Source organism: Mastomys coucha, unplaced genomic scaffold, assembly GCF_008632895.1.
Source record: "Mastomys coucha isolate ucsf_1 unplaced genomic scaffold, UCSF_Mcou_1 pScaffold22, whole genome shotgun sequence".
Taxonomy (NCBI): domain Eukaryota; kingdom Metazoa; phylum Chordata; class Mammalia; order Rodentia; family Muridae; genus Mastomys; species Mastomys coucha.
The window spans coordinates 230,964,506-230,991,986 of NW_022196905.1; the positions used below are offsets into that span (position 1 = coordinate 230,964,506).

General features: G+C 45.1%; 1 long non-coding RNA gene across 1 annotated transcript; it reads right to left on the reverse strand.

Moving 5' to 3' along the window:
- Nucleotides 1–45: 45 nt before the first annotated feature.
- LOC116067937 lies at nt 46–26,447 on the reverse strand. The gene is made up of 4 exons (XR_004109363.1): nt 26,177–26,447; nt 3,793–3,984; nt 1,248–1,367; nt 46–175 (listed from the first exon to the last, which is right to left on the reverse strand). It is a non-coding gene; the product is annotated as an uncharacterized LOC116067937 (long non-coding RNA).
- Between the last annotated feature and the right edge of the window lie 1,034 nt (nt 26,448–27,481).

The window sequence follows — 27,481 nt, forward strand, 5'->3', positions numbered from 1 at the left end:
GAGGAGGAGGAGGAGGAGGAGGAACAGAAGGTACTGGACCAGCTCTTCCCTTTTTGTCCATTTTATTTCATCTGGCACCAAGCTTATGGGACAGCATTTCCACACTTAGTGTGTGTCTTTTCCCTTCTGTTAATTCCAGAGGTGTCTCAGTCTTCTTAAGTGCTTCTAAATCCAGCTAAAAACAAAGATTAAGCTTCACACATTTGATTTCTCCTCTGTGAGGTTTGTAAAGCAGTCAGATGCACATACAGGAAGAAGAGTGGGTGTGGCCAGGGACAGGAGGGTATGGGGCAAGAACAGTGGTGTTAAAAAGTCTCAGAGAGGCAAGTGCTTTAGGGTGGGCTGTGGTGGCAGAAAAACAGCAGGTGAATTCTTACTTTAGGTGATGGGCTGCATGACAAGTCTGACCACATTTAAATGGGAACATGAAGTTAATGATGGCAAACAAGAGTGAAGCCAAGAGAAAACTCAGAGCAGAGCTGAGAAACTGTTCTTCACACCCAGGGGGCTATCATCCTGTAGGGTGCCTGCTCTTCACACACAGGGGGCTGTACACCTGCAGGGTGCCTGCTCTTCACACCAGGGAGTCTGTACACCTGCAAGGTGCCTGCTCTTCACACACAGGGGGCTGTACACCTGTAGGGTGCCTGCTCTTCACACCCAGGAGGCTGTACACCTGCAGGGTGCCTGCTCCTCACACACAGGGGGCTGTACACCTGCAGGGTGCCTGCTCTTCACACCCAGGGGGCTGTATATCTGCAGGGTGCCTGCTCTTCACACACAGGGGGCTGTACACCTGTAGGGTGTCTGCTGTTCACACCCAGGGGGCTGTATACCTGTAGGGTGTCTGCTCTTCACACCAGGGAGTCTGTACACCTGTAGGGTGCCTGCTGTTCACACCCAGGGGGCTATCCTACTGCAGGGTTCCTGCTCTTCACACCCAGGAGTCTGTACACCTGCAGGATGCCTGCTCTTCACACCCAGGGGGCTGTACACCTGCAGGGTGCTTGCTCTTCACACCAGGGAGTCTGTATACCTGTAGGGTGCCTGCTGTTCACACCCAGGGGGCTATCCTCCTGCAGGGTGCCTGCTCTCCGTATCCGCGGAGGCTGTGCACAATGCTTGATTACTACACCTGCAGAGAGCTTGCTTATGGTACCCAGGGGCAGCTGTGTACCTTCGAGGTCCAGACAGGCTGCAGAAGAAAGGTTCTAAAGCTTCCTGTAGAATCCAAAGGAATACCTTACCCTAAATCACCGGGAGATGAAACCAGATAGAACAGGATCATGATGCCTCTGGGAAAGGACTGGACTCCTTGAGTGGTTCTGCACAAGGTGCCCCATGACTAGTATTTAAAATGGCACTGTCTGAAAAAAAAAAAAAAAAGAAAGAAGATAATTTAGATGACTGTCATTCCGCACAACTCACTAGGTAAGCTATGCGTATATAGCCCTGTGGCCCATTCCTCAGTTATGAAATGAGAATTCTGAAAAAACATTCCTTTAAGGAAGTAGAAGATGGCATCCGTGTTGTCAGAGACAACAGTGACATCATCAGTGCCTGCAGGCTTCAGAGTTTGCACAAGGACGCCATTGCTTCGAAGGTCATCTTGAGCATAGAAGGGCAGAGTTCTTTTTGGGGAACGGCAGCTGTGAGGGACTCAAGGTCCAGAGGGCTGCACTCTCAGTAAAGAAGATTCCAGAATACATTTGTCAGGTTGTTTTGTTTTGTTTTGTTTTTTTAACTTGTGTTTCTTGTTGTTTCTTGTTGTTGTTGTTGTTTTGGGTTTTTTGTTTGCTTTTTTTATTTTGTTTTTTGTTTTTGGCTTCTTCTGTTTGTGTGTGTGTGTTTCTTTTTAATGATCCCAAAGAGTAAGCTATGAAACCCGCCCCCCCCACACACCAAATAACAAAACTACATTCTCGTAAGTCTACATGAGCATGTTAGTAAGAATGACGCGTAAATTCTAAATGGGGAAATACCAGGAGCGCCTTTCTCAGCAGTCCTGCCTCTGTGGGTACAGAAAGGAAGCATCTCTCCATTGGCAGAGCCCATCACATCCAATAAAGCGCCAGCACTGCCAGCTGCCCCTGCTTAGCCTACCCACCAACTCAGCCGAAATATGCCCTGCTCACACTGCAGCATTTGGCTCTAGAACTGACTTAGGAGGAGCGGCCAGACACGTCTAAGCAATAACCACACCGTCCAGGATGGGCAGGCACCACCAAAATGATGCTCGGGATGTTCAGAAAGTAAATCGGTGAACAAACACACAGGAGGAAGTCTGAGTCAATACTGGAGGATAATTTATTGGAATATTAATTACCCTGTGCTCTCCTCTATCTTTTCCTTCAAGCAAGTAGGCGGACTTTCTAATTCTTGGCCTCAGGAGTTTTGAAAGGGCTGTAAAGGATGGTGTCTGAAGTTAAAGGCACCCTGGTCTTTTTAGCCAAAGGTAAGATTATTGAATGGCTTGCAGGGGGTGTCGGATAAGGCTGGCGGTGCTCAGAGGAGTCTCTCGTTGGTAAGTGAAGAGCTGCTGGGAGGCCAAGGAAGGGCTGTGTGGAAGATGCTATGTCTTGACTCCAGTTCTTAGGCCCCATCAACATGAGGCTTCAATGGGCCCTGCTGTCAGGGTGGTCCCCATACCTGTAGCTCTAGCTCTTCCCAAAGGATCTTATGTTTAAGTGTGGAAGCTTCCAGCCCTCAGAGGGGCCACACTGGCTGGGCCTAGAGGGACCCTTGACTTGTGTTCAAATAACTGAATATCAGTCCTCTTAGAAGGTAGAAAATGCTGCTTCAGGATGCATCTCCCAATCCAGCCAGGCAGCAAGCATCTCCAAGTGAGAAGTAAATGACGAAACAAAACAAAACAAAACAAAACGACAACAACAAAAATAATAGAACAAACAGAAAACAAAAAGAAGAATCCGCCTCTTTTGTACTCTTGTGTTAATAGACCGTGTTTGAGATCCACACATTATTATTCCTAGGCTCAGTGAGAAACGCTGCTCCCATCCCCAGTCAGATCTGGGGTTGTCTGCAGGCGGCAGGAGGCAGCTCTCCAAGAGGGCTTTAATGGATGCCTCATCTGGTCACGTGACCCTCAAAGGCCAGCCCCCCTGGACGGCTGTATGCAAACTCCTCTCCAAAGCAGCTTCCCTTGAACAGAGTGGCTACACAATCATTACAAATTGATTGCAAAAGAGCTAACAATCATGATTAAATCATTAAATTCTTGTCTACGCTTCAGAGAGCGGTGAGAAAATTAACTTCCCACCAACCTAATTTTTTCCTGAACATGAAATAATGATTTTCTGCCCGTCTAATTACAAAGCCAACATCTGATCAAGCCAGCATCCAGAGGGGATTATCGCATGCACGAGTATTAGACCTCATTACCAGCTTGACTGCAAAATTATTACATCTTGTAATTGGATGGTGAGATTTATATACAGATCGGCCCGGTTTCTGTAAGATTGTAATTACAAGCTTCGTTGGTTAGCTACTTATCACTCAGCACAGAAGAGAGGAAAATAAGCAACAGAAAAGGCATTTCATTAACCCGTAACCCTATCAAGGGAAAGCCACTGTAACACCCATGTCTGCATTAGGGAGAACAGCTAAATTCACAGATGAAACAATTTATTATGCTCTTTGCAAATGGGATTGCATTTTGTTTAACCCCTAATGAACTCTTTGGGTAAAGTGTCTGAACAAACCATTCATTTTATAGACAACTGGGTTCAATACAGTAATTATAAGGGGTAACTGACTGAGATAAATGTTCACCTGCTTAGAAGCAGTTGATTAGAAGGACAGTTGCTGGCTGCTGGGCACTGCCACCAAAGGCTGTGGCTGGAATGATCTTGACTTCCCAGAGCTGCAGAAGGCAGGGGATCTCTTGGAAAAATCCACCCCTGCTTGAAGGGAAGTTGCAGGCAGGTTTGTCAAGCATGGCTGGAACGAGGCTGTTTGATAAAGCTGCAAAGACGATGGCATTTAACAATTTTAAAAGCATCGATGTGGATCGCAGAAATATAAATAGGGATTGCAGGAGGGGCCCTGGAAAGTTTCAGATCCATGGCCTAAATTAAATGTTGCCTCTTTACGTGTTTGAGGACCAACAATAAGCCTCACATAGAGTCACAGAGTGGGTCCCAGGGAGTGCGGTACTGCAGAAGGATTGCCACTCTTTCTGTGGGTTATTCTTTTCAGTATATGCTGTGGGGTGCACACTATTCACCAAACTCAATCCCACACCCTGTTTTCTGGTGATTTCTTTCCTCACTTGATTAAAAACAGGAAATTCAAACATGAGTGTGCATAGAGTCTTATTAGAACATAGTCACACTCACTGTTTTCTAAGGCCACGTTCTGCTTCAAAGGCAGGTATGGCAAAAGCAACAGCACATTTATTGTGTGGCCCTTTATGAAGCACCCCATGGCAACTGGTTACTGTGATTGGTTAAAGTGAGACACAAGATCCTGGTCCAAGCCAGGATCTTAGGTCCAGGACTTGTGAATGGAGTCATGACCGTTCTTTGTATAGGTAGAGCTAGGCCGCTACATCTAAGTAGCCTGGTGATAAAGCCATCAGGAAGGACAGTGGAGCTGACAATAAAGAGACACCAGGTCCTGACATCTTTGGGCCCCTGAATCCACCTGCATCATACTCCAGTTACGCTCAATCCTTCTTATGTTATGAGCTAATGAAGTATCTTGATGTGCTTGAATGGTCATACACCTTCTTCTTCTTCTTTAATTTTAGTTTCTAGTGGTGCCATAGATTGAACCCAGGGCCCCCACATGTGCCAGACAGAGCTATATCCCGAGACCTCTTTGCATTTTAACACAAGCTTTTACTAGGTTGCCAAGGTTAGTCTCAAATATGCGTCCTCCTGCCTCAACCTTAACTATCACTAGATCTTTGAGTAAAGTATGTCTGTCCTGCCTTGCTCCTTTTATAAGTCCCCTGGGCTTGGGCTGGGGAGATGGCTCAGTGGTTAAGATCACATGTTGCTCTTACAGAGGAGCTGGGTTTAGTTCCCAGCACTGTTATGGTGGTTCACAATCATCTGTGACTCTAGTTTCAGGGGATCTGATGTCTCTGATGATGACTTCCAGAGGCACCAGGCACACATGTGGTACACTGTACATGCAGATGACACACACATATACATAAAAGAAAAATTTAAAAATTTAAAATAATTTTTAAGAATTCCCTGGCTTTGGGTATTCGGCTAGAGCAACGAAAACACACTGACAAGGGGACCAGATCTGGCAGTTGTCACAGGAGCATGGCAATGGAATCCTCCAGAGTGGAGTACTCCGACCAGACCCCAACCTAGACAATGGGATCTCCAGGGAGCCCAGCTCTTTGGTCCAGACCTCTGGCTCAAAGAAATTGTAAGGAAAGTGTGTGCTGTTTGAAGCTAAGTTTACACTAATACAGACACATTCATCTCAGTGTGGCTTCTTGGAACCTGACTTTTCTCTAGGAGTTCACACAAAGGAAGGTCAACCTCAGAGGGCTTGAGGCCCAGGTGCGGTAAATGAAGAGAGTGGAGTGGAAAGGGACTGTTACCTGGGGGCTGGGTTTACTGTTAGTCCTTTCAAATACGTCCTTCAAAGTGTCATTCACCATGTTAGAGAATGTGTGTATGTCTGGGGTTATGGCTACCAAATATTCACACTTGACCATAAAGAGAAAAAAATGACTGCACACACCAAACATGCACACACACACACACACACGCACACATACACACACACACACACACACACACACACACACACACACACACACAGGCAAATATACGATGAACCTCACAGTTTACCCTTTGTTTATCACATTTATCACCAGCCCCTCATGAGCAGGCTCCATGTTGTCCCACGAGGTTGACAGGCTGCTTTGTGATCATCACTATCATCTGAATCATGATGCTGTCTCATAACTTCTGCATTGGAACCCAAGCCCAATGCCATGCTATTAAGAGGTGGGCGCAGGAATAGGATTTGTGCTCTTATAAAGGACGTTCAAGGCAGATGCTTTGCTTTTTCCATCATGTGCTTTCACATGATGATGTCTGCTGCTACTTGACTGCAGACATCCCAGTTTCCTGAACAGGGAGGAATAAATGCCTAATGTTTGCAAATGACCCAGGTTTAGGCATTTAGTTATAGCAAACTGAATGGGATAAGACAGTTGCTGTATCCCAGGGTCTATACGCCAATGGCTTGTTGAATAAATGGATGGTAAATACACATTATAATCCACGCACATTCAGAAAATGTAGTTTTTGTTTAAATGGTGACATGGAGAGGAAATGGGCAGTATTTGTCTCATTCTGTTAATGAGGACCTCCTGGAATGGTCCATCTCATGACACCATGTGCTCTTAGGGAGAGGCCAATATCAGCAACAGGGATAGAGACCCACAGGTGAGATCAGTCTTTGGATCACTTTAGTTGGCCAGCTTCTTCTGTTCTTCCGAGGTAGCCCCTGCTTCACAACGAACTATGGCTGGCCAAAGCCCATGTGAGAAGAGGGAGTCACAGCCCAGCATGCTCTTCTCCTCTCCTGGTGGCTTGATCGCTGTTGCCTTAATTGTTGGGTTCTTTGGGCAAATCGTCCTTAGCCACTTGTTCTTTTTGTAAAGCCTGATTTAATTAATACAAGATAAAATAATCTGTAACTCCAATTAGCCTGGCAGTTGGAAAACCCAACTCCTCATGACATGTTGAAGCCAAGTTGGGAACAAAGCACGGGATGGAGACCCCCTACCTTCCCTCTGTACCGAAACTGCACCTGCCCCAGCATCTGGACTAAGTGAAGGGATGGTGTGTTAGGGATGTTATCATTTTGTTTCTGTTGTGTGAGATGGAGTGTGCTGGTTAGCTTTTTGTTACCTTGACACAAACTAAGGTCATCAGAGAAGAGGAAACCTCAATCGAGGCAATGCCTCTATCAGATTGACCTGCAGACAAGTCTAAGGGAGCATTTTCTTGATCCCTGATTGGTATGAGGGGACCCAGCCCACTATGGCGGTGTCACACCTGGTCAGGTAGTCCTGGGGTTGTATAAGAAAGCAGGCTGAACAAGCCATGGGGAGAAAACCAGTAAATTACATCCCCTACCCCATGGCTTCTGCTTTCATTCCTACCTCTAGGTCCCTGGCTTGAGTTCCTGCCTTGGCTTCCCTCAGTGATGGACTGTGATTAAGATGTGTAAAGCAAACAAACCCTTTCCTTCCCAAGAAGGCTTTGGTCATGATGTTTATCACAGCGATATGAGACACACAAATACATGTAATCAACCATGTCCTCTTAGACCCTGACAGGAGTCACAGGCACTCAGGGAGATGCTCTTAAAGTGCCAGGCATCCCAAGCCCTTTAGTACCAAGGAATAGTGACTGGTCTAGCCCACCCACAGGTTTAGAGGTCCACATTCGGTGGCACAGAGGCTTGTGCTTGAAGCTTCCGAAGCCAGAGACTTAAAGCTTCAGGTACTCAAGTGGAGGCTTATTGCTCTGGGGGTTAGCCAACAGTGGCCGACCCCTAGCAGTTACTGTAATCCTCAGCTTTCAGCATTAGAAAGTAGCCGTGGGCAGCAGCAAGCAGTACCGGCTGGTATCGCAGTCTTGCCTCAGCAGCCTGTGGGTGCTGGGAACTTCAGCTCCTCTGGCAGCCTGAGTTTCAGATCTAGGTTATATTAGTGCTTCGAAGATGGCAAAGCATTCTAAAATTGACTCTAATGATGGTCACTTGGGCTTTTGAAATATTACAAATCACCAAACTGTTTGTTTTAAATAGATGAATCGCATGATACCAGAACTGCATCTTTTAAAAACGCTGTTAAAATTTAAGCAAATATTTTCTACTTTCTAGGGCTTCAGCAGCCATGACACAGCTTTGGTAAATTCATGGAAAAATGTTACCGCTTTTGAAAATACCATGTTGAAAAGTCCTACCAAGTTGCCTTCTTTCATATGATATTGAGACATTTCCTTAGAAGGCCACAGGACAGAAGTAACAAATCTGGGTAGAGTCTGACCAGCCATGTCTGTCACTAATGCCTCTGCCCACCCATCAGTATCTGTGGCTTTTTACATGTTAGATCTCATTTCAATCTAGATCCTGTGTGTGGAAAGCTCATATTTCCTGTTTGTACTTCCTGTCTGGTGGTGGACTGGGACCATGCGCCAAGGCCTGACTGAGGAATGATGACCAGGAATCACATGCCTTGCTAAATAATGAGTGCTGGCATGAGATTCTCAGAAGTTTGCTTTTTTCTTCCCCACAGTAAGGAAATACATTCAAGTGGGAGCTGCTCTGCTGGTCAGGTTCGATAGTCCAGATGAAGCAGAGTGGACCTAGGTAGCAGGCAGCAGAAGGTTGGTCTTAAGGAGAAAAAGAAGCTACTATCATGAACCACTATCACGTGGGGGAATATTGGTTATCAGAGCATAGCCTCTGCTGACTGATACAACCAGATACAAAAAGGTAATCTCTTTAAGATTTCCTGTGTGAACTGTAGACATGCGCTCTGTTCTATATCAATGGTTCGTTTTAATAGGAAAATTCATACCCTCCAAATTTTTCAACAGATTGAGGTTATAAGAAGAAACTGCTTGTTTGTGTCTTGTTTTACCTATCTCCTGAGACTATTCCTTGTGAATGCGTGACCCAGTGTGTGTCAATCTTGGGGTCAGATTCTAGACCCTGAATCCCAACTGAGCCAATGCCAAGACTGTGAACGGTCATTCTTATGCATCTGAATAGTCTTTAGCTAGCATACTTTGGTGAGCAGATAAAAGACCCTCTGAATCACTAGGTACCTGAGGTCTTATAAACAGAGACACTAAGAATCCATCGAGACCAACAGGAAGGGAGGTAGGATGCTATAATTTAAATCTTGGAAGCTCCCAGGCATCTATATTCCAAAGGCTTGGGTCCCAATGTGATCTACAGTGAGAAGGTGGAATCTTAGGTGGTTAGGACTTTGGGATAGCTCCCTTGAAGAGACTGTGTAGTCTGTGTATCTTTCCCTCTCCCTTCTCAGATCCCAGTCATGAGGCAAGCAGTGTTGCTTCACCATGTGTCCACTATTGCGAAGGAGACCCTGGAGTGATAGTACCAACAGGATCATGGACTGGAACTCCCAAACCATGCCAAACTAAATGTCTTCTCTCTATGCCTCAACTCTCTCAACTAACACTTGCTCTTGCAGTTCACAGGACAGGAAAGCAGTATTGTTAAGAGTTTAGAGTGGTTTCTTAAGCCCTGGCTTCCTCATCTGGAATTCCCAAAGTGAAATGACAGTAGCATTTGTTCCAGGCAGAGAATACAAGAACAGGAGGAGGTGAGGAGCCAGGACTCATTGAGCCTATGCTATAGCTAGTTGCAGCACAGATTAATTGCTGTTCCTATTACCTGAGATCATACTAACATTGCCTAGCAGACAATGTGAAATACTACCAAGAGCCAGCAGTCATAGGATCCAATGGTATCAGAAGATAGAGATGAGTACTCCCAAACTAACCAACCATATTATACACTAGCTTCTTCTTTCTAGAAGATACATTGAAAAATGGGCATATGCTCAGGATCCATGCTCATGAATTAGAAATTCCAAGGAAATAAATAGGGAAATTTACAAAACTCAGTATACAAAACAGAATGCCTACAACAAGAGCACGAATTAAATCACATCTAGTAAGTCTTACTGAGACAACATCAGAAGTTTTCAAACATTATGATTGGAATTCACACAAGGAACATATTGTATCATGATTCAGCATACACAGAGATGCTCAACTGCCTATAATCTTTATAAAAATTGTAATCTCTACTGTTGGTAATAATTTTACCTTCTGTACAATATTATACTTTCCCATTCTACTTTTTAAAAATATAGATCTTTACCCACTAAAATATTTAACTCCCCATGGACTCCAACCTACATTTTGGAAAATAATTCTCCCAGGTATGGTGTTTATAAAATTTTTCTTATAGTTCATTTTCAGTGACATGGAGAGATACTCACAGCATACTGACAAATTTAAAAGTCTTTCACAACATACAATGAGAAATATCCTCCCAAGTTGGCTGTGTGTCAGTTTGATCTCAGCCAATTAGAAAACAGCCAAAAATATTATACAACACAACAATGATTTTCAGAACAGTAAGTATGTATATTTAAGGCTAATTTAATGTTCTTTGGATTGGGATGAGGTCAGGCACGCAGAACAGAAGCATCTCTCAACAGGCATGGCTACTTCGTTATGTCCTGTTCACTATCAGTAGACACCTACCTTAGAAAATTAAGAATATTTGAGCCTTTAAGGAACTGGCCAATGACCAATTCTAACTATCTCTGACCATCTTGCATACATGGACAGAAGCCACAGGCACCATGATGAACTGTTTTTAAATGGGAGAGATGACTTGAGGGGGGGCTCATATCACCAACCACAGCAGTTCACTAACTACTGCCAGCCACAACCTGCCATCCCACAGTGCCATTTGGCAGTCCTAGGGTCTCTCCCACTGCTTCTGCAGACCTGGCCAAGGAGACCACTGCCACCAGGAGAGAGGGCTCAGGTTTCCTGAGTTTGCAACCATGTTTCCAAACTGTGCATCAATCAACAGTGGATAGTTTGCCCTAAGAAGGCCTGTCATCTTGAAGGCTGTGGACCCTGTTGATGTTGGCTGGCCAGGCCAAGGGAAGAAGGGCCTGATGAAGGTAGTGAAGAAAAGAAGTGAGTAGCCATTGAGGACTGATGTCTGGGCTTGTAGTTGATGGTGTGGAAAGCCTGGCCATACACAGCACAGATGTGTTTTTTTCAGATGTACACACAGCCAAGGCTCATTAGCGGCTGCTATACCCAATTATTAGCCACACAAGTTGGGACGTTTTGTTGTAGTAACCAGTTAAAGAATGCTATGATCAATGATTACTGTATAGGCTACTTAAAGAGCATTCAGGATCCTTCCCGCTAGACAGTCTTAGGACCCGAAATGGTTGTGTAAAGAGATACACTCTGCACCTATGTTTCTTCACTGTGACCACAACACTTGACAGAAACAACTTAGGGAGGAAGGGTTATTTCAGCTCACAGTTTCAGAGTGTTTGGGTCCAACGTGATGGGAACACATGACTGAGTGTCTCAGTGGAAGGCAGTGGGATTGTGTAGTGGAAGATGTTCACATGGCCCCAGACCAGCAAACACAGAGCAAGACTGGAACCTGGGGGCAAGCTCAACCTCCAAAGATCTGCCCCCAGGGGCCTTTTGTTCTGCCAGACTCCACAGCCTAAAGGTTTCATGGTTGTTATAACAGCAGCACAAGGTGGACACTGAGCATTCAAAACACAAGCCTGTGGGGGTGTTGAAGAGAGGAGTGTTTTAGCTTCAAGCTACAGCACCACAAAAGGGAAATGTGTCTAGTTGGCATATTGATCCTTGTTGCATAACACACTTCTACACTTAGGATAAAGAACCAAATCCCTGAGTAAAGCCACCAGAGTCTACATGATTTGGTCTCAGACTTCCTAGTTCTCATCTTGAAAGGGACACATGGGCTTGTTTATATTTCAGACCCTATGGCTTCTTTGTCATCTCAGAATGGGTCTTCTACAAAGCACTTTATTCTGCATCCAGGATCTGCACAGGGCACCTCTGCCCTGGCCCTCCATGACTACCCTGTTCTCCATGGTGCAGCATCCTGATCTATGACTCATGCTCGTTCAGGCTAATGTTGAGCTCACTCTTGGTCGTGAGCTCCCAGGGTAGCTCTGTGCCAGCTCCTTTTCACATCCCAACTATCTTGAGCTTCAGAGAAAAGGAGGATGCCTGGAAGGGTGAGAAACAGTGGGGAGCAGGAGGCCAGGTAACACCCCCCCCAAAGGAAAAACCAGAGCCTGTCTTCACAGAATACTGATAAGGATCTGCAGAATGGAGGAGATCCTGACTACTTGGCATGGTTACTTTTCCTACATCGGAACTCACCCAAAGGGGTTGCTGTTTTACAAATGTCTCAGCCTAAATGAGATCTGTTGAGGTACTTGGAAAAAAAAAATTACCACCAGCAGTGAAAGCCCAAAGAAACAGATAACAAAAAACTAACCAAACAAAACCAAAGCCAACTGTGGGCCAGCTCAAGTTCTTCCCTGAAAGGTCCCATGCCACAGCTCCTGGGCTCTAGTGTAGATCAGGGCTCCTCGGACTTTCTCAGCCGTTACTAGTTCTCAACCCTTATTTTTCTTGGCCTGGACTGATGTTCTCGGGGTGTTTATTAGAAGGGGTATTGTAGCCATACCTTTTGGGTTACTTTATTGGGCTCTGTTATTTACCACCCTTTTCCACTAGGTAGGAGAGAAAGAAGGTTAGATCAGGATCTTCCCGAGACTTATAAGACAGTTAACAGTAATATGACAATTGTTAGTAGTAATTAAATAATAGGGTAGATACTGGTATGTTATTATCATTAGTTCTTCTGGCCTGGAGACCTACTCCAAACTCACATGGCTAGACCTGGCAGAATCAGGATTCAAATTGGATCCATGTAAAGCCTGGGCCTGGGGCCTGGGCTTTAAAACTGGCCCAAAAAAGGAGGGTAGGAGATGGGAGATCATCCTCCAACCCCACCCTTACCCCTACACAGTCACAGCCAATCAATATGGGCTTACATTTTATGAGACAAGGAGTTAACTTGTTCAATTACAAGGGAGACAGCTCTATTCTTTCGTAACAAGTAATCTGAGTAGGGAAATCGATCCTGAGAGGCCCCATGCACGCTGGCTAATTTTATATTATCCTTAGCCAATGGGTGGGCACCGAGTAATGGAGTTGTTGTTACAGTTCATTATGGAGGGCGGGGATCAATAATGGGACAATCTGTGGCTCAGCATCCCAGCTGTGGTAGTGACAGGCGATGGGGGCTCTGTGAATGGGGAACATTACGTTCACGCTTGCTGTGCTCCTTGCTCAAGCACAGCTACCTCCTCCATAGCTGCCTGGACAGAACCATCAAGGGCCTTGCCATGGCCCAAGCCCCTTGTCCCCAGCACAGAGAGGCTACCCCAGGCACAGGAGACTGAAACAGAGAACAAAGCCTCCGGTCTCACAAGGCCAGGGTTGTGAGCACCACCCTCTCCCTGGTGGCCTTTGGACAGAGTACAGGTTTGGTCTGGCAGGAGTCTTCATTGGCATCTTGGTAACCCTAGTCACTAATTCCTGTTTTCCTTCTTAAACACAGGCTGAGTGACAGACAGGCGTCTCTATGCTCTGTGTATTAGGCAGGGCTGAGAGATGCTGTCCCAGCAATCCCTGCGCCTGGCTAGGATTTTTTTCCCCCTGGGGCAGTGGCCTGAGTTCCAGGCCCACTGCCGACATTCCAGCTGTTCCAATTTCCTCCCTGGTAACGGGAGCAATTTGTACCAATTCAGCATTTTCTGCCCCCCATCTTATTTGTGCCCCTACAGCATTTTGGAGGCTGTTCTTATTAGTGTATGGCTGCCCTAGGCTCCACTTTTGCCTGCGCGAGCAGGTTTATCACAGACTATACTAACGTCCATGGGCAGTTTACATGCATTGTCTTCTTCAGCCCTCGGGGTTGATTCTGGTCTTTTTATAGTTTCCATGTGGGGAAATTGAGGCTCAGAGGGAAAACATTGTTCTCTGGACACATAGGCCATGAACTGGGGTTTGAAGTGGCCTTCTCCTGTACCTCTCTAGCACTGAGGGGTGTTCCTGGAGGGAGGCGTTTTTTCTCTTTGTCAAGATTCTGTGCTCTCTTAACTATATTGGTACCTGGTATACTTGAGACACATATTTTCAGTAAATCACTTTGTTTGTCATAGGTGCTCACAAAACAATCCCAGAGTTACCCCACCATGTGATCTGGGGAGTGGCGCGGCGACAATGTCCCTTAGAGAGGAACAGATTTAAGAAAAGGGGCTGATCCACAATAAGCAGAAGGGTGACCAGCAGTCTTCTGTACCTGGGACAGCCTGAGAAGAAAAGCACAGGTGCCAACCGACCTGACCCCCATGGCCTCTGTGGTAAAGATCAACTGTGCCAGATACTGAGCAATTATCTTTTGAGCATATATAAATGTGTTTATATGTATTCTGCATGCTTTATGCATGTTAATTAACTCACAGCAAACTTTGGGCGTGTGCATAAAGGCTGACGAGCTTGCTGGATTTGAAGCCAGGCCCTACTCTTCCAAATGTTTCAAATGCTACCTTTCACAAAACTTCTCTGGACTAGAAAGAGGGCAGAGTGCACTTAGATTCCTCTTTCTGGGTGAAAGTCTCATTGGCAAGGATAGTAGCTTGAGGGGGGAGGTGAATTTGGGCACAGCTGTTCCCTGTTGGAATAGAGAAGACACTAGACAGCGTGCCCTGTTCCCATGAGGGTCTGTATAATGAAATTACAGTGGTGCATGATACAGGGAGGAGGAGGCAGGCCTGAGTTAGGCAGCTAAGGTACCAATGGGGTCCAGGAGAACATGGCTAGCAGACCTCCTGTAGGCTGAAGGTGAGCCTCTTAGTTACCGTTCTATCGCTGTGCAGAGACACCATGACCAAGACAACTTATAAAAGAAAACATTTCATTGGGTGTGTGCTTACAGTTTCAGAGGGGTTAGTTAGTCCATGATGATCATGGTAGAAAATATGAAAGCAGGCAGTCAGACATAGTGCTGCAGCTATAGCTGAGAGCTTTCATCTTATCTGAAAGATGAGGGCAGGGAGGGAGTGAAGGAGGGAAGAAGGGAGGAAGGTAGGGGGAGGGAGGAAGAGGGAGGGAGAGAGAGAGGGAGGGAGGGAAGGAAGGAGAGAGAGAGAGGGGGAGGGAGGGAGGGAAGGAAGGGGAGAGAGAGAGAGAGAGAGAGAGAGAGAGAGAGAGAGAGAGAGAGAGAGAGAGAGAGAGAGAGAGAGAGAGAGAGAGAGAGATTGGTCTGGAATGGACTTTTGAAATCTCAAAGTGGCACGCCTCTTCTGACAGGGCTCCACCTCCTAATCCTTCCAAAAGTTCTACCAACTGGGAACCAAGCATTCCAATATATGAGCCTATGGGAGCTATTCTTACTCAAACCACCACATACCCCAACCCTCACAGGTCGAGGTCTGTGATATGGTTCAGCATGTCATGACTCTTCCCACCAAGCCTACCAATCTGAGTTTGATCCTCAGAAACTGCATGGGTAGAAAAGAAGAACTGACTCCTGCAAACTGTCCTGTGACCTCCACCCCGGCACTGTAGCATGATCACATGTGTGGTCTCTGAGACTGAGGATCCACAGCATGAACAGTGGTCAAAGTTGGGCTTCCCAGAGGGACACAGGCCAGGAAACCTTAGAAGGAAGGGGCAGAGACGTGGCCAGAAGCCCTGGTATGACTCTCCCTTCTGAAGAGCATCAGAGACATTGAGGAAGGAAAGGCATGTTCTTCAGGGACACTGGAGGCAGCTTTCAGAAAGAAGTCCACTGCAGGGGAGCAAGATACCTGCCGCCCTCCATGAGGACAATGGTACCTGAATTTGTGGTCCTCTGAGGACCTTACTGATGCTGTGATGAGTGTCCCTCAGTGAGCCCACCAAGGGCAGAGTAGCTAGAATGTCACCTCCCATCTAAATCAGCTAAGGATTGCTCTCTCCTGTGGTTGTCAGGTCTCTTGCCCTATCTTTAGCATTTCACCAGGGACCCCCCTAGCAGCCTTCCTGTGAAAAGGTGAGAAAAGAGAAACAGGTTAGCTGGGCAAAGGGTGATGTTTGATCTGCCCAAAGGTCCAAATGAAGACTAGAACTTAACTAGTTGATGGGATCTTGGGGAAAAACTTTGCCTGCAGAGTCTGGATCTTCCCCTTGACAAGCTCATATTTTCACGGAGTTCCAAGAATTTCTTGCTCCATTGGGTTGGGGACACGTGTGTTCTAACCATGATACTGTCCCCAGAGCCTGATTCTACACCAGAGGGTATGGAGGTTAAACTTTCTTCCAGACTTGGTGAATTCTCAGAACTCTGGAATACCTCCTTTAATCTAGTACTTGATGCACGCAATGCTAGCTGGGCCACAACAACTCACCAGGGAAGTCAAAAGTCCTGTCCAATATGCAGGGGACAGAAGGAGGAGACAGAGGTTCTAAAGGCCTTGAGCTAGAAGATGTGAGCACGATTGGCTTGTCCCTGAGTACTGATGCCTTCCTGTTGGGGCAGCTGCTCTTAATGTAAGGTGAGGGGACTCTAGGGGGTTCTCTCAGGGTGTTACTGGAAAGTGGTTTGCTGGTTGTCTTGTCCCCCTCTGATAAGTGTAAGGGAAGCTTGCCAGAGACTTTGTGATGGGAAATGTCACAGCAGATTGACACTGGAGGAAGCTAGGACCCAACTGCCACCTGTCAACTGAAAAGCTGTGGGGCAATGTAAAACAAGCCTGTACACCTCACTTAACCTGTTCTTATTGCCCAAATATAAAATGGATTCATTATTGCTACTTTAATAAAGTAGTAATTATAGCTTTTTAATTTTTAATTATCCTAAGTAAATTTCAATAGTATGGTATCAAACTCAGCTGAAGTTTTTCATAGTAACAATCACTTTTAAAAGAGCCAATCCCTAGCACATCAAGAACAATAAAAAACAAAGGGGTCCCAAGATCAGACTGTTTGGAAACAAAATACCCAGAAATCTTTAGCTCGTGGATCCTAGTAGGAAAATACCCACTCCCCTCCATGAAAGGGAAGGTGGCTGAGCAGCCATGTGCTGGCTGTCTCTGTAGTTGGAACGTGTCTTTGTAATCTAGGTCCTGCACTTTGATTCAAGGTCAGTCTCTGAGTAAGGGGTTATTTGAGTGGGAGGTCACAGTCCTCCAACACAATACTCTATACAGAACATGGGTGAAATTTGCTTTGGTTTTCTTTCTAATTGGTGTGATAGTACACTGCCATAAAAGTAACTTGGGGGAGAAGGAGTTTATTTTAGATCACAATTCAGGTGACAATTCTTTGCTGTGAGGAAGTTACAACAGCAGGAGCTTGAGACAGTCACTTGCATCACAACCATCAACAGGAAGAGAGCAGACAATGAAGATCAGAGTTCAGCTAATTCTTCCCTTCTCCCCAGTCCAGGACCCAGAATAGGAAATGCATGAAATGGTGCCACCCACTTAGGGCGGATCTTCTACCTCAATTAACCAATCAGAAAGTTTCTCCCAGGCTCATGCATAGGCCAAAACATCTCGACAGTTTCTCATTGAGAGTTCCTTCCAAGGTGGTTCTAGACTGTGTCAAGCTGACCAAACTGTCACACTCGTACACCTCCAGCCAATAGCCGATGGCGATGCCTTATGCATCAACTTGAGTCTGGCACGGTCTACTCAGAGGCAGAGTTGCTCTTGCTGGATAAAGGCTCAGTCTCGAATACTCTCCACCTCAGTTTCCCATTAAAAGCCTTTGGTTGTGGGCTGTGCCTCGGCAATCAATCTCAGTGTCCTGCTACCTTGCCTTCCTCAAAGGTTGAGGTGCAGTGGTAAGTCTTCATCATCTAATCCTGCCTGGACCTTTTTGGTGACTAGCCTCCATCCTAAGGCTATCTAGGGTCCCCAGTTTCAGGCAACCCATTAGCAAATAAAAGATACTCACATTTCTGGAGATCACCAAGGATTTTATGGGCTATTCCAGCAACGTGTATGTGCACATATGTGTTATTGTAAATTATCTCATGGAAAATGAAGAGTTCAAATATGACAGAGTTCAGAAGTGATTTGACAATGGAAGCCATGGTTCTCTCAAAGATCTCCAGGATGGTATATCTGTGAGGGTGACTCATAGTGACACATGCTTGACTCTGTCTGGGATGTTGCCTATTCTCCCTTCTCTGAGTCATTCTCCAAAAGTCAGGTAACTTCCCACCTGGCTGGCACTGCTCTATGAACTTGGGAAATTTTTTTTTCCATTTCAGAGCCTCTGTGGACACCTTAAAGACAATCACCTCAAAGCACCATTGCTTGAACTAGAAAGATTAGATAAGGTAATACACCCGAGGACTCAGTGATAATAGTTCAGTGCATGTCAGATCAAGATGAGGATGTGATGGTAACCATGACAATCATGAAACTGATGACGGATTGATCAGGATGGTCTCCTGAGGCCAGCTCATTTTGCTCCACTATGGAGGCACTGATGTCAATGAGGATGGCCTTGACTGTTTATAGTTTGGCCCTTAATCCTGACCACTATCTGTTTCTTGGCTTACACTATGCTGTGACCATCTGCCTTAAGCTCTGGTCACCATGCCTTCCCTGCTGTGATGAACTATATCCCATCTTAAAGCATGAGCCAAAAAATTAACTTCCTTCTTTAAGTAGCTTGTCAGATATTTGGGCGGAACACTGAGAAAATTAACCAATACAAAAATGGCTTGGAACAAGGGACCTAGTCCCTGAAATTTGTGCTCCACTAGGGCTATAGCTGGTGATGGTTAGGGATGCCCTGACATTTCCCTTCTCTTTAATCCAGGAAAGGCTGGTTTCTGTTGGAGATGGAGCTAATGAAAAAGGCCAGGCTTTATCACATCAACCGATCTCCATAAAGAGCCAGCACATGCCTTGTTATTGAGATATGTAGCTTTTACACAATGCTCTTTTTCGTGGGGACTTGAACTTTTTTGTTAGTTGGTTATTTTGATGATTGACTCATTGTTTCTTTGGGTTTTGTTTATTATTTGAAATAGGTCACATGTAATTGAAACTGGTCCGAAACTCACTACATAGCCAAGGCTGACCTTGAACCCCTGATCCTCCTGAGTCTACTTCTCCATGCCTGGGTTTAAGATTTGTACTTCAATATTTATAGAGGGCTGGCACGCTAGGACAATTCTATCTCCCTGATTCATATTAACATTAACGTGCAACTTTTCAACAAGAACTCTTTGTTTCCCCAAGCCCAAGAATCCTTCTGGACACTGTAAGCTCTGCAGCCTGGAAAACACTTCTGGGCTCCCTGGGTGGCAGTGCAGAGAGCAAGTGGGTATAGTGACTTTGTCCTAATTTCCTTCTCACAAATAAATACAAAGTCCCTGTCATGGGTTTGGGAACAATGACATACAGTCATGTGTTAATACTAGGCTGCATCCTGGTACCCAGTTGGGTCTAGATAGGATTTTTCCCTTCCTCTTTCCCAGCAAGGTGGGAATTTTCCAGGTGATTGTTGGCTAAATCTTGTCTCCAACAGGATGGTTCTAACCTTGTGTTCATGAAGCCAGAGAAGAGCAAGTGAGCCAGAGAGGAATGAGTGGGAGGAAGGAGCTGGAGTACAGGAGAAGAGGAGAAAGAGTGGAAGAGAAAGGCAGTAGCCTCAGCAAGGCTGAGCAGAGGGGAGGAAGCAGAGACCTTCCAGCTGCGGCAGAGCCATGAGCATCCCTACTCCCTCCACTTCCGCTCCCAGCCCCGAATCTGCTCAGACTTCCCTTACTTTCCAGAGGTGTCCAACAGTTCACACTTAATTACTTCATAAAACACTGGAAAGTAGAAGAGGAAGAGTTAAATGTTCCCCTAAAAGGAGGAAGCTGCAGCTAATCCCAATTAGGAGGAAGTCCCAGGCTATTGAAACGCTACAATCCAATTACATCAGGTAAAATGAATTACTCCTTTAATGCTGACTTATTATGAAGACACCTTCTTATTGCTCTCATTAATAATCTTTAGACATCATTTTAGTGCATATTGGCTGCAATAACATTTCTATTAGCATCATGGTGGAGCAGGGCTGACAATTAAAATAAAAAATAAATCAACCCAAGGAGCGAGCAAACGTAATTATAGTTCAGAAAGAGCTTTTATGTGCGTTTGATTAGTCAGTGGAACAGTGCCTCCCCTCACGCCGCGAGTATGTGTTTATCCCATACTTTGTGCACCTCCGTAGTTTGAGGAGGGGAGGAGGGGTATATGTACATGTCAGACCTGAGGAATTGGTGCGCTTCCCAGTTCTAGCTTGCTGAGTGCCCGTGCCCAAATACCTTTCTCTCTCTTTGGGTCTCATTAGCCCATTTCTAAAATTGGAAAAATTGCAAACTGTATATTTTAGCAATTATGTACAATTATGTCAAATTATAGTAAATTATGTCTAAGACTCTACACAATTGTTCTGGTCCAGTAGACTGAAGAACTCAAGTACTTACACCAAAGGTAGAAACTTGTAGGGACAAGATTGCTCTGTGCCCAAGGCCTGTGCCCACCAGGGCTGGTTATGGGGCAGACTGTGCCTCTGGTGTCTAGTAGGTGGAGAACGGGTCTGGAATGTTGCAGAGTGTCCTAAAGCATGCAGCACCCCATCGCAGAGAGACACCCCACCACTCAGTAGTAACACCGAGCCTGAGAAACAGCTCATACCAGCTTCCAGATGCTGTGTCTTCATACCACTAGAGCAGGGACTTCCCCAGTCACCTCAGCAGGAATCAAAAGCCTTGGCAGCCTCCTGGTGGGTGATTTCTCTCATGGACACAAAGTGCAAATTCAACAGATGACTCCTATCTTACTAACTCACTGCAGCAACCAAGATACCCTCAACAATCACACAGAAATACACCTCCAATAATTTCCTACATTTGATATGATGCACTTATACATATATAAACCTGGGTCATGGGCACCCTCAATTCTACTTTCTTAGCTCCCATTTATTTATATACACATACACACATATGTACACATCTATAAACAAAATATATAAAATTACATGGCATATGTGCAATGCTACATATATTTACATATATAGTACTTCACATATACATATACAATGTTTCCCATATATGAAGCAATACTTATTACTTTAAATGGATAGAATACTTCACATAGAAAAATATATGATACATCGTATATAATATATATAATTATACACATGTAATACCTCATACATATGTACATAGGGATAGCTGTGTGTTGCATGATGATGTTTAGATCAATGTTGTTCTCCATGTACTGTGTTGATCTTATAAGGTGATCAGTGTACATGATGAGTGTACATGGCATATGGACAGCCCAGCTATTTTAGCTTGTGTAAGTTGCACTCTGTAATTCCCAATGATGCATTTTCCAGAACTCATCTCTGTGCTAAGCAGTGCCTGACAGCATGTGTATGTACAAGAACATATGTATTGATATTTGCACTCTCTTGCCCTTCTAAGGTCTCTTGTGAAATTGGTCAGGCATGCCTGCCAAGGTCAAGTAATTTCAGATCTGTGAAAGATACACAGGTTGAGGCCGCTGGGTAAATTGTCAATGGTGAGACTGCTGTGTCACCTGGAGCCCCAAGGTTTCCTAGAAGCTCTTCTATGGATTCCCCAAATATAAGATATTAAATTATTTTTTAAAATAGTTTTAGCTAGTTTTTAAAACTGTAATTTAAAAAAAAAAAACATTTTCTTGTAGCTCTGAAGATGTTGGATACTAAATGTAATACCCTTAGGGCCACTGAATCACCACCATACACTGTCTCTCTTCCTCATGGCTCTTCATCGACAGGAGTTAAAGCTCTCTGCAGCTGTGTAAGCAGAGGTGACCAGAACTTGTAAATTGTGTTACTAATAACCATGTACCGCATAGAATCCAGGTATCCCTAATACCAACAACATTTAAGGCAAAGTAGAGTGCTATTACCTGCCATCATGTTAAGTCTAAATGAGGAAGGGATCTGTCTGCCGTCTACTGGCTGGGGAGGGGGAAGCTCCTTTCTCACAAGAACATCTCAGATTGACTTGGAAAGCAAATACCATGGCGAAACTGTCATTTTCTGCTGCCATGCAGCACCACATCTAGCACCCACAGCGGTATAAAACAATCTGCTTATTATCTTCATTCTGGAGGCACAGACTCTGGCTATAGCCTCCCTGGGTCACGGTGAGCTCCCGGGGCTGAGGTCAGTGTTGTACACAGCAGTGGCTTCCTCTTCTCTGAGATGTTCCTCCAAACTTAGGTTGTTGCTAGAATTCTGTTCCTCGAGAGTTTGTTGAGAGGTTTTAACAGCTGCGCGTGATACTGTATACACTTGACCATAGAACAGTCCAAAGGATAGTTCAAAGCTGGGAGGCATTGGGCACAGGCCCCAGGTACAGAGTCCATATCAAGACCCTTGAGCTGTCACCAGATTCCTGGATATGCATAAGTTAAATTCATAGTGCACTATGCAGTTGTTGCTGTTTTGTTTTTGTTCTCTTCCTCCTCCTCCCCCTCTTCCTCCTCCTTCCCCTCTTCCTTCTCCTCCTCCTTCTCCTCTTCCTTCTCCCCTTCCTTTCCCTCCTCCTCCCCTTCTTCCTCCCTCCCCTCTTCTTCTCTGAAGCACAAGTCCCTATTAGTATAGCATATGGGGTTTCATTGCAGGTCTGTTGATGCATGAGATCAGTAGTTAACTCCAAGAGTACTGGGCCTGGGTTGGGCCCTCAGGCACGCTATGTACTACTCTCTAGAGTTGCTAATGCCATCGTTCTCAGAGTAGCCAAGATTCAGAGTCCATAGCAAAATCTGCCTCCCCTCTATGAAACAAGAGCTCTGTCAGAACAGCACAAACGAAGCAGAAGCCTCCAGAAAGTATTTCACACTCATTGGTGCCTTGGCACCCTTAGCATGCAATGAACTTTGGTTAAAAGCAAATCTAAAGTCAGAACTTCATGTTTAAGAATGGAACATTAACCCAAACTCTCTGCTTCTGCAATAGAGTAAGTCAGGAGACTTCACTATGTATTTGGAAAAACACAAAACAGCATCCTGGTATCTTTGGAGTAACTATTTAAGAAGTCCCAACTACTCTATACTGTAGGAAACGTCTAAGAACAGGAGCAGGCTCTTCGCAGTCTTTCATTGTGTTAACATCTCCTGGGTGCAGATGTGAAGCATCGGCTGTGCTGGAGACCGCAGCCTAACCTAGGGGGCTGGGAGTAGCAGTGCATAGTCTCCGGCTTGTGGACTTCCCTCTTCTTCCCCACACGCCAGGCTTTATGAGCAACAGAAACTTGTCTAGCATTTTTTTAAAGACTACCTTTTTTCGGTTTTTAGCACTGGCATGTATGTACCTGCATGTGCGCATGTGTGTGTGTGTGTGTGTGTGTGTGTGTGTGTGTGTATAGGAATGCCATGTGTGTAAGATTTCTGACCTAGGTCCTGGGAACCAAACTCAAGCCCTCTAGTGGAAAGGCAAGGGCCCTTGGCTCCTGAGACATGTCTTTAGCCCCTTGCTTTTAAACTGTAAATATTCAATGCAGTCTCCTTCCCCCAGACTACAGTTTACTTGGGTGCTCAAGCTCAAATTCTCTGGGAACACTTCTCAACTTCCCATTAATTATCTGTCTCTCCCAAAAAATTACCTCCAAACTAAGCAACTGGGGAAGACACTGCAGTATGTTATGGAGTTCCTTAGTCTGGCTGTGCTGCCTCACAACCTCCATTGGTCTCTTCCTGAGATGGCTGTCAGCAGGGGTGGGGGTGGGAAGGTAGGGGGGCTCACTTCCTGTTCACTGGAGTATCTTCCCCAGTCACGTGGCTTCTGCCAGGCTGAGTTGGCTGAGAGACAAAGCAAGAAACATTGCTAGCCAATAACCAAGATAGAAGATGAAGGATCTCTCTAAGGCAGTGATGTCACTATCATATCATAGAGTATCGACTGTCTCGATGGATGTACTATGAGAAGGAATAGAAAACACATGGTGCCCAGCAGGCATGAGCATTTGAGGCTATCAAGGAGGCTAGCTGCTATACTGCCTCAGTTTACTCCTTTCTGGAATAGGCGTATTGCAAATTAAGTTTCTTTATTATAACAAAACAAAATAGTGCTGGGATATAATACACATTGAATAAATTATTGCTATTCTCATCATTCAGTTGCTAAATGAAAAAAATAGAGATGAAAATGTGCTTTGCTAAAGTCACTGCAAGTCTAAGCCCTACAACCTAGTAAATAGACTAGGAAAAAAGCCAAGCTTGGTGATCCATAGCTGCAATCTAAGCTTTACACAGGAGAATGGTAGGTTCAAGGCCAGCTTGAGCTATATGGTGAGATACTTTGTCCCAAAACAATAAGAGCATATAAGGATAAAATTGAAGGGAACCAAAATATAAAAAGATATTTAAGATTATAATTAGAATATACTAGCCCCAGTTATGAGCTTCCACTGAGGGTAACTTGAAAAGGTACATACATTTTTTTTTCCCAAAATATCTTTGAAGGCTCCAGAGCAACAGCAAGCATCCTGGGTCATCGGGACCAAGGTCCCCAAGAGGGAGAGCCTCGTGGGGTGAGAGTTCTCCATCGGGACCAAGGTCCCCAAGAGGGTCCCCAAGAGCCTCGTGGGGTGAGAGTGCTCCTTAACTGCTCCTCCCTTTGAAGACTCTGCTGGCATTTGAATGGGAGAGATGGAGAGGCTCAGACAACCTCACAGTGTCTCATCACCTTATTGGATTCAAGCAATCTGCTTCTCACTGCCTGACAAATGTTAAACTTCCTGAAAAAAGAAATAGCAGCCAGAGCCTCTGTGATTTTTACATATTCAGTAATTTTCTGAGACATCCAGGAATTAAGTCAAGAATAAAAGACAATAGATATTGGCATTATCAGATATGTGCTTGGAAGTGAGCATACTTCTCTTGTTAAAGGAAACAGATTTTTTTTTTGAGTGGATATCTAGGGTCTAAATTTAAGAAGTCAAATGAAAATTCTAGAAGTAGGAAATACAATAAAATGTGTTTATTAGGAACTCCACAGACAGATTAGATAAAGATATTAAATATAGTAGAAAAGAGCACCCATAGTGTGGATGGGCTGTGTGGAAGGAGGGAGAGAGAACAGAGCCAAAGCAGCGTCATGAGAGCGACAGAATGTGCCAGAACCGGAACAGACAATAAGATACCCTCAAGATATGCTGAGGTAAGCAGAAAACCAAGCAGAATTAAATGCCAAGAAAAGCATTGTCTCCTCAAATAAATGCTAACGCCCCCAAATGAAGAGAAAAGGCCGAAGGCACCCAGGGAGACATGAACACACTTATACATGGCGAAACCCATCCAGCCTCTCTCAAGCGGTGCCCTTGCAGCAATTCTGTTTATTAAATTACATTTGAGGGGGAAATAAGATTGCCCTTTAATACCTCTGGCAGTACATGGCCAGGGACCATCAACGTGCCTGGTCCAGATTCAAACCCAAGACTGTGCACTCAAAGCCAGCGCCCTGTGACATTGTATGCTGTCCCCTGAAGGTCACTCTACCGTCTGTCTCCAGCTGTAAACTGTCCGTCCCACAGATGGTTATGGAGACAAATGGGACCCAGCATACCAACTCGGTCTGTGGTCTGTGGCTCCTGCTTCGTTAGGTACCACTCCTCTTCTCCAGGAAGCCTTCTCCAGCACCACCTTGTCAGGAGCTCTCCACTAATCTCTTCCTGTTAGTTCTATAGCCCACTTCTTCCCAACCTTCCCCATGTTAGAAAGGCTGGTAGGGTAGAGCCCTTAATGTATCTTCTCAAACTCTGAAACATAGTTCACGAACTCCATACATATGGATGTAGTGGTGGCCCTGAGTGATTTTTTTTTCAATTATCTACTATTTCTGGGTGCAGACCCACGTGCCAGGCTCTGTGAGTGTATGATAGTCCCATACAGAGTTATCACACAGCTCTAAGTAGACACTATTGTTACACTCATTGTATCTTTGGGGAAACTGAGGCCCGGGGAAGGTGATTGAAGATATTTTGAGTCAGCTAGTCCGGAACTGACAGACCAACTGGAGCTTCTGACCACTGGACATCAACTTTGACCTCCAAAAGAACTGGATGCTCTCACACCCTGCTCTCAACACGAGGCGCAGGCTGACACACTGCTCGCTACCCAGACAGAGTACGCAGGGACTTCCAGCAGTCAGCTACTCTGAGAAACTGCCTGAAAACTCAAGGCCGCAAGGTCTCCACATGAATCCTTCTCTCCCATCCCAAGATAGAAATCAAAAGCCTGCCTCTTGTCTCCATAGCATGAGGTTAAAGAGAGGGGAAAAAAATCCCCATCCACAGGTAGTTAAGTGATTATAAACTGTAAAAATAAATCAGCCTGATATAATTGCTCCGAGGAAAGATGACCAACATATTTAAAATGTCCACTCCTCCCCTCCCCCACCTCCATTCGGCATCGTCTAATTACCTTCACATTTCATCTCCATCAGCAAGATGACCTGTATTTCCTTGGTGAAGTGCCGGGGAGGGGCCTGGCTGAGGAGCGGCGCCCCTGGTGATAAATCAGCCGCACCATTAGTGGTGAACTGCTCATCTCGGCTGCGCTAAATGCAGGATTTATAAAGATGTCTCCGCCATCCAGCCCAATTGTGGACACCATAATAAATTCATGAGCGGGTGCCAAGGTAGCACACTTCATTATGTGCGAGGCTCCTGGCCATTAATCTAGCCAGGCGGCGGGCAGGATTCCTAGGGAAGGAAGACAAATTTATGTGGCCCAAACTTACTCATTCCATTATGGATTTAATCGGCCCAGGCTGCTGGCTGCAGAGGCGAGGGGACCGTTTTTTACACTTTGGATCAAGTGTTTGTAACTCCCTGTTGTGTCTTATTTCTTCCGTAAGAGCGCCCTAATTTTATCCTTCACTCTGCTCTCAGGAACATCTTCAAGAGCCCTTCAGCCTGGCCACTTACTCCAGATAAAATATTTATACAATCAATTGCCAAAGAGCATCCCCCCTTAACTGTCCTATTAACATGGAAATGCTCACATGCAGAAGGGCTTGGGGGTTCCCCCACATTTAACCATTTACTTCCCTGCAACAGAAGTTAGTTCAGGACCCAGAAGAGGAAAGAAAGCATAGGTGCCAACATGAAAGGTCATTTTGTGTGTGTGTGTGTGTGTGTGTGTGTGTGTGTGTATGTGTGTGTGTGTGTAAAAGAATCCATGAAACTGAATTCTTGAAACTATATAAATAGAACAGTGGTTCTCAACCTGTGAGTCACAACCTCTTTTGGGGTCAAATGACTCATTCATGGGATCTCCTACGACCATTGGGAAACACAGACTTTATGTTATGATTCATAACACTAGCAAAATTATAGTTGTGAAGTGACAACAAAAATAATTTTATTGTTGGGCGTCACCACAACATGCAGAACTGTATAAAAGGGTTTCAGAATTAGGTAGGTTGAGAACCACTGAAATAGAAGCTTCCAGGTCTACACTATATGCCCATGGTGTTCTATAAGTGAATCATTTCCCTCTGCCCTATAGTCAAGTCAATAAACAGTCGCCCTTTGAGTCACTGCTTCTGTATACCATAGTGGCATGATGCATTGAGCTCAAAAACCCTGCAGTCACTCTCAACACATGCACAAAATGCCAATCAACCGTCATGAACAAGAGCATAGCAATATTCACATTGCCTATATCAGCTTTATCCAAAGCTGGTTCTGTGCTGTACAATAGTAAGTAGTCCTCAACCTTCCT